Here is a 17,832-nt window from a genome sequence, read left to right on the forward strand (position 1 = left end):
TGAGTCCAAGAAGAGAGTTGTAATACAAAATGTGCAAAAATGCATGGCAGCACTAGGCTGAATGTGCTCTCTGAAATGTTGGTATAAAGGGCGGCGGTTCAAGGATGACCACCAACACTGGAATGCTTAGTGTAGTTTCCGGAACTCTTCCAAAACTGGCAAGAAGCTGAAGTCTTTTGCAAGAGGAAGTGCTCCTATTGTTTTGAAGAGGGAAGCCTTCAACCATGAAAGGGAGGTCTCACCCCGCATAAAAGGGAGAACTTCAACCTAAAAAGGGAAGTCTCAACCTATGATGGTTTAAGGATGACCAACAACTCTAGAATTCTTAATGCAATTCCTGGAACTCTTCCAAAACTGGAAAGAAGCTGGAGTCTTCTGCTAGAGGAAGTGTTCTCAATTTTGTTCCTGGAATTCTTCCGAAACTGGCAAGAAGCTAAAGTCTTCTACTAGAGGAAGTGTCTCAGATTACCAATTGAAGGCATGCTCAGGGGCATCTTTGTTTCTGGCCACAACTCTGAATCTGGTATGGCAGGTTCTGGCTTAGGCTCACTTGATGTGACTTTGAAGCTTGTAAATGACCATCGTTCCCCCCGTGTCAGATACAAGGTGAGATGATGGAGAAAACTCAACTGCAAGACTTTTTAATACTCTTGAACAAGTTCTAACATGTGACTGAAATATCTTCTTGGTTGTCGATGCCCATTGCCAAGAAGAGATCCATCCAAGATGAATCTTCGTTCTTGCAGGATGTTTGTTTATGAAGCATCTGTATGAAGAATGGGTGGTTTTATGACAGTGCTTACATTGATGAAGATCAAAACAATGATCTTTCAGATGGCCAACTCGGTCACAGTGTTGGCATTTCACAATCTTTTGTTGTTGTTGTTGCTATGGAAGACGGGCAGAATCTAGAACAGGTGGAGGTGAACTATCTGAATGAATCCAAAACTTTGAAACTGAATGGGCTTTGAGTAGTCTGGAATATGAAAGGACAAGTCCTTGTCATATCCAAGACTAGTTCTGTGCTTGTTATGGACAAGTTGTTCCCAAGGTCTGATGATGGGCTTGGGAAGTGCAAACTAAACTTCTGCATCTGCATGTACAACTGCTGCTTTATTGGGTACTAAATCTGAACCAATTGTAACATTATTGACTTGCTTCTGATGGGTTGCAGTCTCAATGTTCTAAACAGAAACATGTTCAAAATGATGACTCCACTGCTGTAATTCTTCCTGCTATAGTTGAGATTCAAGCTGCAAAAAATCAATTTTGTCTTGTACATTTTGCAAGCAAGTTTGAATGTTAAAAAGAGTTTCCTTACTAACTTTAACCATCCCATCAACAGTGGAAAAGATTAGACTATTCAATAACTGTAATGCATCATCAATTTGCTCCATTTAATGACAATGTTGCACAGATATCTCACACAATGCCAAATAACCGCAACTTTAAAGAATATAAACAACCCCCAATGCTTATGAACATTGAACTCTGTCATTCCAATTAATCCTCCAACATATTCACTTTCAAAGTAGAAATGATGGCTATCAAAACTTCAACAACTATAGCACCATGTCATGGACAGGACTTGAATGCTCATATATATAAATGCTTTGACTAGGGTACGAACCAATATTCTCTGATCTTGCCACTTTCTTCAAAGAAAACAATCTGCCCTCAATACTCATATATCACACAGAATTTATGGAGAGTTAACAATGCATATGCCGCAGATACAATTGACTGACTTTCATATAAATTAATTGTATGGACCAACTCTCAACTTCATGTATGAATAGTCTGAATCATGTATATATGAATGGACCCTCAAAATTATTTAAGGCATATATAAATGGTTTTATCTTCAAAGCGCATGTCTAAATGGTTCAACATAAGAATTGAACGTCCCTCAAAGCAGAGACACCAATATACCAATATAAACAATCCACTCAATGCAAATGTATCACTACTCAAGCATACAATCCAATACATTCAACATAATATACTAAATGTTGCTTATGCTCCAACGTAATACATTCAATGCACCATTCATCACACAAAGACCATCATACTTTTACCAAAATCTGATTGCTCAATCTCATAATGGGTCTGGAAAGAAATTCAACAGTCTTCAACTTATCAACAGTGTTAATGTATATAACCTGGCTGCGGGCTTCTTGCTGAATCGTTCTCTTTATAGGCAGAATTTATTTTCTTCTGATTTAACTAACGGCCAAAGAACCTTGATTTGGCCTGTAATTCTGCCTGAAGGTGTTGGAGACTCGAAAAATTTGTTCCTGAAGTGTTTCAGCCGATTCTTTTTTTTTCGTATATTTTAGATTTGAAGTTGAAAGGAAGTGAAAATGTTCGGAGCTCGCGCCTCCAAGAAGAGCGATGGCACCCGGTATTATAAAATCTTGGGAGTGCCAAAGGATGCTTCGCAGGCTGAATTAAAGAAAGCGTACAGAAAGGCCGCCATGAAAACCCATCCCGACAAGGGCGGAGATGCCGAAAAGTTCAAGGAACTTACTCAGGCGTATGAAGTGTTGAGTGATACTCCGAGCATATTATTTTTCTATCTCCTCCGCAATCCGGAAAACTCAAAATCAAAATCTCAGATACATAGAACTTGTGATATCTCATTTAAACTGCGATATCATCGATTAGGGTTGGTTTGGACATCGTAATGGTGATATCGGTGTCTTCACTTCAACATTTACACCCATGAAAAATACAATATCACGTCGTCCTGAAAAGACAGTTATGAAGCTGGTCGTGGATTGTGAGACTGACAAAGTTCTTGGGGCATCAATGTGCCCAATTCTCCAAATAAGTTCACGCAAATTAACAGTCTTCAAAAAAATGTTTAACTTAGTGAAAAAGGTTTAACTCACAGGCAGTATAAACATTTGGGTAGCACAACTAACAGTGCCAACTCTGATATTATATACTGCAACGCCAAGACGCGTGTGATAGCAACGCCGAGCTTGAACGCTTGAGATTCGCTTGGATTCTCAATAGATGAATATCACCACATAGAAACGCATTGAACACCACTTATATTGCAACATTGGAATGAGAATCATGTGTGCCATCACCACACTGGACCGAGCATGCCATCAACTCACAGTCAACATATATGCAATTTCAAACTTTTAATCCACGGAAAATCCAGTCGACTGAGCATGAAGTTTGTCACAGGGAGAAGATAGGGGCTCTTGACAATCACATTCTTTAATTTAGAGCAGGAATCTGGAGAGTAGCAGTAGGTTAACACAATGTTTAAGGCACTCAGGGTAGAGAGAGTATGCAGCAGAGAATAATGGCTTGGTGATATGATATGGAGGCCAGCAGTGTATTGGGAGAAGATTTACAACGTTATATGGATTCTTGAACAATATTCACTTCAGCATACCAAGTTAATTCTTTAATAAATCAGCATGAACAGTTTTCACTTCAATGCACCGCCATTAAAAAGAACAATTCACAGTATAATGGGACAGTGGGACAGTGCCAGCATACCATTCAATGGTTTCCAAATTTAATGCAGGTTTCTACGGCTTCAACATCTTCAAGCTTTAAACAGCTACCCTCAGCGCATGCTAGGACATTTACACGCAGACCTCTGAGCACACAGCGTACGGTCTCACATTCATTACAATGTAGCCAACGCTCCAAATTCATAGTCTTAACATAATTTGAGCAGCGTAGCAGAGCAACGTTATTGGACTATGTCACAGGATTTTGGGAGGTTACAAAATTGGCAGAAAAATGCAGGACAAACTGACAAACTTCTGAAGAAATGATAGAAGGGAGTTACAATGGTAGATAGAAGCCAAAAATGGCGCTAGAGAAATGATAGAGGTTGCAGCTAGAATTTAGCTGAGAAAATATTCAGGAAATGCAGAACTGATAGCAGAAATGACCTGCACAGAAAGGCCATAAAACAAATGGCTCAAAGTAATTATGCAGGGCAGGAATATTCCTGCTCTGATACCATGTTAAACACACATGGGCAGCAAGAGAATATGAAGGATAAAACATGAGAATACATTTTTTATTAACAAATGATTTACATTTATAGTACATGTTGTGACCGTTGGGTTTCACATCCCAAGGTCTCTTGGACTTATTTTTGTCTATTCGGCTTCCACACTAACCCATTGAGGATTAGGTGTCCAAAAGATTCCAATGGAATTTCTTTTGACATTCTCCTCCGAGGATAAACTCTTCCAATCTCTAGATTAGCCTCAACAAGTTTTCCCTCTCCTAGTTTGAGCTCTGACATAGTTAGCATTCAAGAATCCAAAACAAGCTTGTCTAACCTTAGCAAACCTAAAGCTCTGATACCACTTGATCTGAAAATGTGATCTTAGACTAATATTAAGGTATTACAGACTCATGTGCAGGATTTTCCTATATTACTTAGTGCAACGGATCGAAAATATTGTGAATAATATAAACAATGAAGTAGTTAGGAAAACATAACAGATACACGCATAACATAGCAAATAATAAAGGAGTTCACCCAAAACTCTTGGGCTACGTCTCCTGGTCTAGCTTTCAGTGGTGACCTCTCTATTATGTCTTCAAGAGAGAGTTTTTACAAATGTGAGCTCAAATTGAGTCTCAACACAATAGGAATAAAACAACAGGGCTTTACTTGGATCCCCCAAGTCTTTTTGAGTACACAGACTCTCCCTCTCACTCTCTATCTCTGTTTTCTCTTTGTCTCAGCACTACCTGCCCCTATCTCTGTCATTCTGTGGCTTTTAAGCCAATCAGCGTCTATTTATTCATTTTCCCCTTCGCGCTCCCTGGCTCCCGGTCTCTTTCTTCTCAAATCCCCTCTGAGCGTTAAACAATAATTGTTAAGCATCTTCAGGGATGGTGGCCACCTGTCTTGTAATGGAAGGGACCATTGACACATTAAAAATCCCAAAACAATCATTCTTTGTTTACACAGAGAAATACACAGCAACACTATAAAAATCTGCCAAAACGCCTTTTTCTGGACTTGAAATATTATTAATTCTACCTTATAATCCTATTGGGTCCACCTTTATATTGCTATCACATGTCCAATGTTGATCTATGTGATCTTTGATCCAACAGTTGATATTCATTTCAGGCGGCTTATGAGTACAAAGATTACCCGCCCGAAAAGCGGTTTTCTCAAGCCACGTGTCGGCCAGTGGATGGGATCGGGCGGAGCCCGTTAAATACCACTTATTGCCTAAGGCCTGCCTGAAATCCCACTCAGTACGGAACTCAAAATATATATCTCTGCATGTATAAACCCTTTCAGGTCCGTTTTATCACTCTATTCGCATTTCCTTTGTTTTTCATTATTTAACAAAAATGCGAAATACATAGAAAAACCCTTTTACCGGAACTCAAAATATATTAAATTTCATTCATAACCCTATCGAGTTTGGCTATCACAAGTTGCATTTGTATCATCCCCACTCCTTTGTATTGCTCCAATGCGATATTGTGATGCGATATGTTACAATCACATATCACATAGTCCCCAGGACTTTGGTAAGCTCTCCCTTGTATTTTGTCGATGTGATATTGCGAGCTAACCTAGGTCGTCAATCTGCGTGCTTGATCGATGGTCCTTGTTGACTCACGTTGATCGCTGTCACAACTTTCATATGGTAGCCTCCGATATCCTCCGCTTTCCATCTCCGATTGCGATATGCCGATCGGATCTGGACCGTTGATCGACCAGATCTGACGGCCCCTGTGCATCATTTTTCAAGCCTCCGATAAACTCTGTTTTCACCATTTCCGCGTGTTTTTTTCTTGCTCGATAGTGTAATCCGCCTTTTGTAAAGGTTTTTCTCATGTGATATTTTTTAAGTATTGAATACTTAGAGGGTTCTTAGGATCCATTTTGGATCATTCTTGGAGAATATGCTAGTAAGAAACCCATTCGAAAGCTTGTAAAACATGTTGGATATTCCTCAGAAAGGCTAAAGTTTTCCATTATTCACTAATACCCTCTAGGAAGCCCAATCAATTGATTGCTTGGAGTCTTCAAATATCTACAACTTTTTGACCTCCTTGCATAACAATTCCAAAAGGAACCAAAGGGCTATAACTTGGCCTTGTTGTTAGAGCCTGTTCCTAGGACATACTTATAGAACATATAATGACAGTGACTAAAAGACAAAGAAAATCCAACACTACACTAAGGTGGATAGCCTTGACTAGCCCCATCAAAAAAACCCCATGGTACCTCATAGTCTAATGTTGGCATATTGAGCACCCTCAAATTCTTTTTGGCTTAGGATATATTTTGAATTCATTAGAGAGCGATGGAATCTTCCTTGAAATTGTTTTGAGGGGAAGATCAAAATCATAAACATGTTTCGCGCTCTCTATATACAGTTAACTAGGATGCAAGGAAAACCAACATATGATCTCATTGAGTTGTCTAAAAATATCGATCTGAAACAATATTCAAGTTGTTTTCTAGACCATGTGGCTTTGGGCCTAAACTCCCTCCTAATAATATTTACATCCTGAGATACATAATTGCACTAGCTGAACAGATGACTAGAGGATTCCTCCTCGGATTTCCATAAGCGACATCTTTTAGGACCAATCCAACAATGATTCAGAAAGACCTCCCAAGTTAATAATTTACCATTGGGAGCCAAAAAAGAAGTATTTTTTTCTTTAAATGGGGAACTTACCTTCCATATTGTGCTCCACACAAAAACTTTTTACATTCAAAGTTGTCCTCAAACCAATCTCTATACCCTAGATTAGCTATGTATTCTCTTGATAGAGGATCCATGGACCAACAAAGAAAGTCTAATTCATGTTATGAAAATAAATAATAATAATAATAGTTAATTAATATTTAATAAAAGGACAAGTGAGATGACATGTCTTAACTAAAAGATATGGCTCTTGTGAAAGGGAACTCTTACCTAGTATATAAATGGGGCCCTCATTGTACTATCAAACCATATCACTCATCATATAATTTATATATACATTATTACTCCTATAAATGGATTCTTCTACTATATTCCAAACATCTTGGGTTATTTAACCCATGAGCCATGTTTGGATATCACATTTGGTATATATACATTAAGAAGAAGCTTTTGACATTTTCCTACAAGAAGAAAAAAATAACATTGTATGACATTTCATTTAAGCCAAATGCAATAGCACCAGAAGACATAAAATATATCCCCAAAGTAATTCTTGAAAAAAAGTAAAAATCAATTCAAAGTATGCAAAAGAATGTTGAGAAAACTATTACATGCAAAAATAAGGATTTTTTTTCGCCTCAAGGATCATAGTGAAAATAACTTGTGCAAATTATGAAGTTTAAGAAGGACAAGAAGTCATTGAAAAACAATGTACAAAAATTTATCGAGAAGGAAGTATCAAAATATTTAGATGTAGAAAATCAAGTTGAAGAAAAGGAAACAAATATAGATCTCATTAATCTCACAACTTAGTTAAATCTAAATCCAATTGAAGTAAAGACATACTCAACTATTGCAGTTTAAACAAAGGAAATTCCAAGTGAATATCCAAACATAAAGCAACCAACATCAATGCATGAAGGGCTTCATATACCTGAAGTAAATAAAAAATATCATCACAAGCATGATAAGGAAAATCAAGGCACAAGAGCTCCTTATTGACATCATAATCACAAATAAAGTACATTAACTAGTCATGGTTATCAACATCAATCAGAAGGAAAGTAATTAACATATCACTCAAAGAATATTAATACCAATATTATTAAGCCTCATGATAATAATTCATCTTGGAAAACCTATAAGAACAAAATTCCATAGATGATCTAATTATGATGGTTAAACCATTTTCAGTTTGACAATTTTATTTAGCACTAAGAATTCATATCACCTTGTATCATCGAAGATGATAGCACCAAGAATTGAGAAAGATGTGAAGATATTACAAGACACAGAAAAATCTATCAATCATTTTCAATACGCTTTGAGTACAAATCATTTCTAAAGAAGGAGGTGATGTTATGAAAATAAACATAAATAAATAAACAATAATAATAATAATAAATATTAGATAAGAACAATTAGTTAATAGTTAATAAAGAGACATGTGAAAATAAATATCTTAGCTAAAACATATGACTCTTATGAAAGAGCACTCTTGCGTAGTATATAAATGAGGTCCCCATTGTACTATCAAACCATATCATTCATTCATATAGTTTATACATATCTTATTACTCCAATAAATGGATTATTTTACTATATTCCAATTATTATAAATTATTTAACTCTTGAGCCAAATTTGGCCATCATACTTCACCATCCCTTAGACACCAAAAGGCTAATAAATTGATAACATTTGATAGCATCCTCACCCTCTATACTAAGGGATTCCAATTAATTCCACCTACTCTTACCTCTGAGCTAAGTAGATTGTTCTTTGACATTAATTAGACAAAAAATATTTTCCCGATGTATCTCCTGAACTAGAGAATCAAAGAATAAAAATCATCACTTGCACCAATCCATTGATCTTCACCAATCCTCATACTTCTACCATCCCTAACTCGCTAAGTTACTCATTTACCATTCGTGGAAAGGAAACCACTAATTCCTTCCACATAATAGAATAATTGGTATATTTATGAGGTAAACTTGAGTTTGTCTACAACAGACATGTCGGGAAAATACTTGGCATGAATAACCTAACACCAAAGGGAATTTCCTTGAGGAAGCCCTCAAAGGTGTCTTGCTACTAAGGCTTCAGCAAGAACAATTTTTTTCTTAATTCCCCAATCTCCCAACCTTTTGGGAGTTGCAGTTTAAGACCACTTCACAAGAGAAATGCATTTGGAGCCCCTAGCTCTAGGACAAAGGAAATGGAAGCTAATTTTATGAATCTAGGAGAGAATACATTTAGGAATAGAGACTATGGGAATCCAATAAACTAGAATACTTTCCAACACTGACTTCACCAAAACCAATAGACTTCCATGAGAAAGGAATCTGAAAATCTTAATGGAAACTTTGGCTTCTACCCCTTTTACCATCCAAAGCGAGTATGTTAGCCTATATTTATTATGTTTTAGAAAAAAATCCAAGTATTTAAGCCCATCATCCAAAGGTTTTTTAGGAAAGGAAGGAGAGATATGAGTTGAAAATTGATAGGTTTTGTGAGACCATAGGAAATCATACATGATTTTTCAACATTGATCTATATTCCTGTGGCAGTAAAAAGAAATTCAATAGAATTTTTAAGAGAGCATAGATATATCCACCCTCCTTGATACGGAAAATTTTAAAGATGGAAACTTATCTTAAAGTTTAAAAACCATGACGAATATTACTAGTCCTTAATATGCAAACTATAAAATGTTTGGCAATATTTTTATAAAATTATTCAAACTTGTAATGATTTTGTATAGTATTTATAGATTTTTGGTGATTTTTAAGGTAAAATAATTTTATACTATAAAATTTGGGTGAATCATTTTTAGAAAAAGTAGAAATTTGTGATTTTTTTTTAGGAAAATCTTGGAAAATTAGCCCACTTGTGAATATTAGCCCCTAAAATTTTCCTTGAATGAAATAAAGAACATCATCAATGAAGAAAAGATGGGAAACTTGAAAGTCATATATTTCTATACCATTAAAGACACGCAAATATCGATATTCTAAGATGAGATGACAGAAAGCTTCTAAAATAATCAAGGAGAGAGGTAGCCTTAGCGAAACCCATGAGAAGCTTGAAAGAATTTGGAGGTACTTCCATTAATAAGCACTATGAAGGATACCAAATTGATACATCTCATAATACAATTTACAACTAGTGGGATCAATCCCATCTGAAAAGGAAAAATATGCATGAACGTATAACTAACTCTATCATATACTTTAGAAAGGTTAAGCTTGAAAATTATTGTGCTAAGATATAGCTCCTTGACATAGTGAAAAACTTATTGAGTCATTGCTACAACATCATGGATATTTCTATTCTTGAGAAAACCAAATTATTCATTAGATATAAAGATACTCAATATTGGCTTGAATCTCCTAGAAATGATCCTAAAAATTAATTTATAAATCACATTCTAGTATGAGATTAGGCAATAGCTCGTAAAGGATGATCCATCCCGAGTCTTAGGAAAAAGATAGAGGAAGGTGGCATTGAAGGATCCCAAGACCTTACTTGAATCTTAAGTCTCCTTAATTACTTTCACTAGATCATCCTTTTGAAGACCATGAAATCCCAAATAAAATTCTTTAGGAAATTCATATGATCTCAAGCTTTTTCCTTTTTGCATCAAATTCAAGGCGACTTAATGCTCAAACTCCTCTACGTATTTAGAAAAAATACTATTCATGTCATCGGAAAATATGGATGGAAACTTAGAAACAAACTTGATAGACCATCCAATAGGATCCTGAAAAGAAGGATTGGAAAAAATGGTCCCCTTCCTTAGCCTTGTGTTCAAAGGAAATTAGTATCTGACCATTTGCATCTCTGATCTCCAAAACGGAATTAGATTGCTTCATGTAATTTCCATACTGGTGAAATATTTTTGAATTTCCATCCCTCAATTAGAGCCATACAACTATGCTCTTCAACCTCCAATAGTCCTCCTCTTTAATAAGTATAGAATGGGGAGCTTCCTTTAATTTAGATAAAGAAATTAAAAAGACATTATAGGATTCAAATTCTTTATGTAACTCTTTAATTTGTGTATCCATCTATGTGAGATGAGTTGTATCCTTTGCATTGAAATCCTTGGACCAAACCTTGGAAGTGTGCTTACTAACATACAAATTATAAAAAATATGACACATAAAGGAGGAAATGTCTAAGTGAAACAGGGGTCTTGATAAATTGTATCCTAGTTCCTAGTAGCATTCTTCATCTAGCCAAGTGGGATTGAACCTAAAAGAAATATCTTTAGATCCTCCTTGTCGAAAATTGTTGTGTAAAATGGGCCTATTATCATAGAGTCCTCCAACACCTGTTGAAAACTTCAATGTTCATCCTAAATTAAGTAGACCCTCTGATGCAATAAAGCGATCTAAATGCTTGAAAACCTCATTCCCATTGGATTGACCATTCCTTCGTGTAGCTTATAATTTCACTGCCTCGATGTTGACAAGAATGTGTTTGATAAAATAACTAATGAAGAAGCTACTTTATGTATCCAAATGATGCTTCGAACCCCAAAAATCCCACAAGGAGAGAGAAAATTTAGGTCACCACCTAGAAAAATGAAAGGATCTGTAAGAGAATTTGTTGAGGCCAAATATTCCCAAAATGAATACATCAGCATAGAGACCATAAAAATTAGGGATTAAAATAGGAAAACCCAAGTTCTTAACATCCAATTTTAATAAAATTGCAAATGGAAGGATAGAAGAAGAAAGGGTTTTTCATGGAGGGCTCTATATCGAAATCAATCCTCCTAAAAGACCATTCACATCTGTAGAACAAAAGGACCAATTCTTAAGGGAAGGATTTGATGCCTCCCTAGCAATGATTCCATCACACATTATTTCATGGATTAAGATTATATCCAAGTTTTAGCTTGAGATGAGCCTTTTGAGGGTAAGATTTTTGTGAGTGCCTCCAACCCTCTCACATTAGAGCATTAAAAAATCATGGTGATCCCTTGATATGGGTATTTCCTACTCTAAGGGCCTAAGATATAGAAGCTTTTTTACCCCCTTTGATTTATAGCATCTTGTTTTCTTGAGCTCTTAGTAAATTAGACTTACACCCGATAGTCTTTGTAGGGAGCAAATTCAAAGCCAAGCCCCCTCTAGAGGGGAGAACCTTTTTCTGTTTCACATGAGGTTTGAGAGCATAGCTCTTCTTTTCAATAGGAGCACCTAAGGGGGGAATGAGATTGGAGGAGGGACCAGGGGTCGAGATGAAAGTATTGATAGCACCGAAACTAAAGACAGAGGGATATAAGAGGAAAGGATGGGGGACATCCCTAATGGGTCCATAGAAAAGGGATCCTTTTTAGAGATTCTAAATGAAGAAATGGGAGACATAATTGGACCAAAAGGAGAAACAAGAATCAAATTTGATGATAGGGGATAGGAAATTGGGATCGTATCAGAAGCGGGTGCACATTCCTTTGCATTTCTAGCCAAAGAATGAGCCAATACTAAAACTAAAACTACCTTCTTAGAACCTTCATGAATGGGAAAATAATCCTTTGGATTCAATAAGGAGACTACCCTCTTGCTTCTCGTTTCCAATGGACTGACCATAGTAGGGAAAACCCCGAATAAAGATGCCCAACTTCATGACATGAGAAGCACTGAAAGGGAAATCTCCGGTAATAAAAAATTTAAACCCAAAAATTACCATCCATAATCTATTACAATTCAAGAATAATCCCTTCTTTCAAATTTACCAAAATTTGTAGCCACATCTATTTGTGATCTTACTTCATCTCCCATTCGGGTTATAGGCTAAAAACAAAACTAGGCTTCTTTCCAAAGGTAAACATTGCCTCTTTATTCTAAAATAATATCAAAATCCCTAGGAGGATGGCCCACACCTTGAAAACTTCCACCAACTCATGCACAGGGTGAAAATTGATTGACCATATATGAAGAACCAGAAGGGAAAGTCACCAACTCCAAGATTTTTCCATCATGCAATCATCATCGAATTTTCTAAAAAATAATAAATTCCAACAAACCTCTTTCCATTATTTGAAATTAGGTAATGTAATTATTTAATATATTCTAAGGTTCTTTCAACCAATCAGCCAGGGAGGAGGACATAGCATATTTACTGGAAATTTTTCCAACCAAATTTTTTGTATGATAATCTATAATATGAGAAACCTCTATGTCCTTCCCCATGACCATACTTACAGTCCCTTTGTGGATATAGATACACTTCTTCCCATGCATATTCTCTTCCACCAGTTGAAACTTAGAAGCAACTCCGAGATCGGGGTGTTCATTTTACCTGAAAAAAGGTTTCTTTTTGTCCAATATATAAATATTTCTCTTAATATGAATGTATAAAGTTTCATTACAATTTTTATTTTATTTTATTTTATGTATTTTATTTTATACTACATTAATATTTTTATTTTTATATTGTTACTCTTGATTTTCTCCCTTTTTAGTCTGCATATGCTCCTTTCCATATGCCTTGTGTGATCTCAACAAACCAAAAAAAACAAAGTGGAAATAGTTTTCTTTTTTGCATATTCTCTTTTCTCTATGTTTTATCTAATCTAGAAAATCAGAAATAGAGAAAGAATGTGCATTTTATGAGTAGGTTAAAGAGATCCAACTTTTTTCTTGTAAAGTTTTATATTTATTTCTTGTCGCTTGTTTTCCTATATTTTCCATAGTACTAGAAAGGAACTCAAGACTTTGGACTCAAATATTCATAGGTGGATAACTTCATTTTTATTGGATATTCTAATTTATAATTTGACGGAGACAAAGAAAATGGAGTCTCGACTTTAGGCTATTTCATGAGTCTTGCATCAACAATTGTCTCTTGGAGGTCACAAAAATAGTTAGTTCTACAATATTCCATGAATTAGGAAGAATATGTGGTAATTACAAAAGCTAAAAAGGAGATTGTGTGGCTTGGGAAAATGCTTGATGATTTGCAGGAGAAATAAGTGAATTATACTCCTCTTCTAGTTGAAAATACTTATGTAATCAAGTTGGCCAGGAATCCCAAATTCCATAATTGAACTAAACACATCAACATAAAATATCATATTATTCGATATCATGTAGAGGCCAAGACTTTTTATTTAAGACATTGTTCCACAAATTAGAAAATTGTAGACATGTTCACCAAAGCACTTGAAGAGAAAAGTTTGAAAAATTGAAAATATTGCTTGGGCTCACAAACATCCTTTCAACTTAAGGGGGAGAAAATTGGACATAATCCTTTAAAAATTTTGGTTTTGTAAATAATTATAAATAGGAGAATATTGTTGGATGTGTGTTATATTATTTCCATGACTACCCTATATTAGGTGGGTAGACCTACTTATGGTTTTGTGCATCGATTTCGCACATGGTTTTGGGCATGATAGTTTTTTGTCCATTGTATTTTGTAAATATGGTCAAGGGAACTACAGTTATGTTCTAATCTAGGGTTAATGGATTGGGGTTTATGGATGCTTCGGCATGTATATATATGTATTGTAACTTTGAAAGGAATATAATGAAAAATCAATCTGGTAGTCCCGGTTTTGGGATCCAAGGGAAAATATCTGTGTATATCTGTTTTATGTTTTATGCTCTTACCATTTTTTATTTTATGTTTTTAGAATTCATATGCAAGTAAATTTTGTACGAGGTTAAAACCTACATTTGGTATCAGAGTTGTCTTGGCTTCAAGGGGACGCCTTTGATGCTGAGGGGTTTTTCTTGGGCCTGTGGTAGACCCTGTTCAGTGGGAGATCTACGGGATCGATTCTTGTGCGCGAAAGAAGACAGCGAACAGTGTTAAGATAGATTGAGAAATTTAATGGTCAGAGTTTTGAGTTGTGGAAACACAATATGGAGGATTTGCTGGTGGATAAAGATTAGTGGATCGCGGTAGATCCGGGTACTAAACCAACGACAATGTCAATTGAAGACTGAGCGAAGTTGGATCAGAAGGCAAAGAGAAAAATGTGATTGTGTGTCTCAGATTCAGTATTGCTGAATGTATTAGGGGAATCTTCGGCGAAGGCTTTGTGGGATAAGTTAGGGACTTTGTACCAATCTAAGTCTCTGGTGGATAAATTGTTCCTACGGAAAAATTTGTATAACCTGAGGATGAAAGATGGAGACTCGGTGAAAGATGGAGATCTAAATATCTAGGAAAACCTGTAAAGGTGTGCTAGAAATGTGGAAAGAAAGAGCACTTCAAAAGGGACTGTAAATCTAAAGCACCTAAGAAAGGAAAGGGATCTGATGATGCTCCTTCTACATAGGTGAAAACCACCTCAGATGAAGGTGGGGATGTGTACTTGACTTATTCTTCAAGTACACATGTAGATCATGAGGCATGGTTGATTGACTCAAGTGCATACTTTCACTTCACTCCCCATAGAGAGTGGTTCTATGAGTATGAGAAATATGGTGGTGGTGATGTCTTCTTAGGAGATGACAGGAAGGCTAGAATCGTTGGTCGCAAAAACTTAAAGTTGGAGTTGCAAGGTGGAAGGGTTAGAACACTTCTGGATGTTCTACATATTCCTGCATTGACCAGAAATATGATTTTTGTAAGCAAGCTGGATGATGCAGGTGTAAAAATAGTGTTTGCAAAAGATACTAGCAAGATGGTTCGAGAAGAACTGGTATTGATGTGGGGAGTTCGGATTGGAACTTTTTACAAGCTTTAGGGTAGCATTGTTATTGATGGGTGCAACAGTTATGTGGTTCCTGAAAGTGGAATAGAAAATCTAGTGGTCTTTGGAGAAAAGACCATGCTATTACGTTAAAGGCTTGGACATATTGGAGAGAAACGCCTTCGAATACTTCATGGTAATGGTATGGTAGAAGGTATGTCTAAGTCCTTTCTGGATTTTGATTTCTGTGAAAATTGTGTATATGGGAAGTAGAATCGGGTGAATTCCCCTCTGGTGCTAAGAGGGCGAAAATGATATTAGAGCTTGTGCACAATGATGTGTTTGGACTTGTATCAATTCCATCACTGGGTAATCCTGTGTACTATTTATCATTTATAAATGACTTCTCAAGGAATACATGGATATATTTCCTCAGGAAGAAATCTGAAGTCTTTGACAGGTTCAAAGAATTTAACACTCTGGTGGAAAACCATACAGAGAAGAAGATAAAGGTGTTGAGGACAGATAACGGTGGATAGCTTTGCAAGAAGGAATTTTTGAAGAGTTCTGTAAGAAGTGTGGTATAGCACGACAAAAGACTACTTCATACACACCTCAACAAAATGAAGTTGCAAAAAGAATGAACAAGATGTTGATGGAAAAGGCAAGAAGCATGCTCAATGGTGCCGGGTTAGGATAAGAATTCTGGGTAGAGGCGGTGGAGACTGCATGTTACCTAGTCAACAGATCACCTTTATTAACATTGGAGGATAATAATCCATAAGAGGTATGGACTGGTAAGAAACCCTCTCTTTCACATCTGAGGGTATTTGGATGTGATGCATATGTGCATGTTCCAAAGGAGAAAAGAACCAAGTTGGATAGTAAATCTAAGAGGTGCATCTTTATTAGGTATAAGGATGGTTTAAAAGGTTATAAGATTTGGAACCCAGAAACAAGGAAGGTTGTGTACAACCGCGATGTGGTGTTTAGAGAGGTGAAATATGTTATTAAACATGAATTCCTACCAAAGGAGACTGAGAAGATAGAGTTTGATCTAAAGGAGGAAGAGTCAGACTCTACAACAGAATAGGAATCAAAAGATGAAGAGCCACAAAATCCAATTGTGAGAAGATTAGTTTGAGAAAGAAGGCAGCCAGAAAGGTATAGTCCATCTGTTTTCCTTTCAAATTTTTCTTTATCTATTACTGATGATGATCCCAGAACTGTGAGGGAAGAAGTAGATTCAGAGGATGGAAAACTCTGGAAAGAGGCCATGGTTGATAAAATGGCATCATTGCACAAAAATGAGGCTTGGTATCTCGCGGAGTTTCTAGTTGGAAGGAAACCCATTGGAAGCAAATGGGTGTTTAAGAAGAAGATGAATGCAGAAGGCAAGGTGGAGAAATACAAATATTGGCTAGTAGCAAAAGGTTATTCCCAGGTTCCAGGAATTGATTTTGGTGATCTTTTTTCTCCTGTTGCCAAGGTAGCTTCTATTAGATTACTTTTGTCTATTGTTGTTGCATTTGATTTTGAGGTAGAATAGATGGATGTGAAGACAAGATTTCTTCACAGGGATTTGGAAGAAGGGATCTACATGAAACAACCTAAAGGCTTTGCGATGAAGGGTAAGAAAAATCTGGTATGAAAGTTAAAAAAGTATTTGTATGGGTTAAAATAGTCACCAAGTATGTGGTATCAGAAATTTGATATATTTATACGGGGACCTGGATTCACCAGAAGATGACTGTGTGTATTTTAAATTAATTAGTGACCATGTTATTTATCTAGTCTTGTATGTGGATGATACGTTGTTGGTTGGAAATGACAAAGAAATTATCCAGGATTTGAAGGCCCAATTGCCCTCCAAATTCTACATGAAATATCTTGGTGCTGCAAACTATATTTTGGGCATGGAAATTAAACGAGATCAAGAAAAGAGGAAGCTCCGATTAAACCAGAGGAATTATGTTGAGAGTATACTGTAGAGGTTTAATATTCATTATATAAACCGATGAAGGTTCTTCTTACTGTAGGTGTAAAGTTATCTATTGAACAGTGTCCCAAGACACAAGAAGAGGAAGAGGACATGTCCCTTGTTTCATATGCAAGTGAAGTCGATAGCCTAGTATATGTAATGGTCTGTACTAGACCAGACATTGCACATATAGTGGGAGTATTGAGTAGGTTTATGTCAAAACCAGGGAAGGAGCATTAGACAACAATGAAGCGAGTTTTCAGGTATTTGCGTGGCACTAGTGATTATGGTTTGTGCTACCAAGAAAGACCAGGATTGGAAAGAGTTTTGGACATTCATGGCTTTGTTGATGCAGACTGGGCCGGAGATCTAGATCAGAGAAGATCTACAAGTGGGTATGTGTTTAACCTATTTGGAGGTGTAGTTAGTTAGAAGGGTAAGAGCCAGTCTATAGTGGCACTTTCAACTACAGTGGAAAAATACATGGCATCCAGTCATGCAAGCAAGGAAGAAGTTT

At 36.3% G+C, this 17,832-nt stretch overlaps 1 pseudogene; it reads left to right on the forward strand.

Annotated features, from left to right (window-relative positions):
* Window positions 1–2,363: 2,363 nt before the first annotated feature.
* Window positions 2,364–17,832, forward strand: part of LOC149232431 (uncharacterized) — a 29,437-nt pseudogene continuing 13,968 nt past the window's right edge.

Source organism: Pinus tabuliformis, chromosome J, assembly GCF_031772625.1.
Source record: "Pinus tabuliformis cultivar Carrire ecotype Pingquan chromosome J, CPIR1, whole genome shotgun sequence".
In the NCBI taxonomy this organism is placed as follows: domain Eukaryota; kingdom Viridiplantae; phylum Streptophyta; class Pinopsida; order Pinales; family Pinaceae; genus Pinus; species Pinus tabuliformis.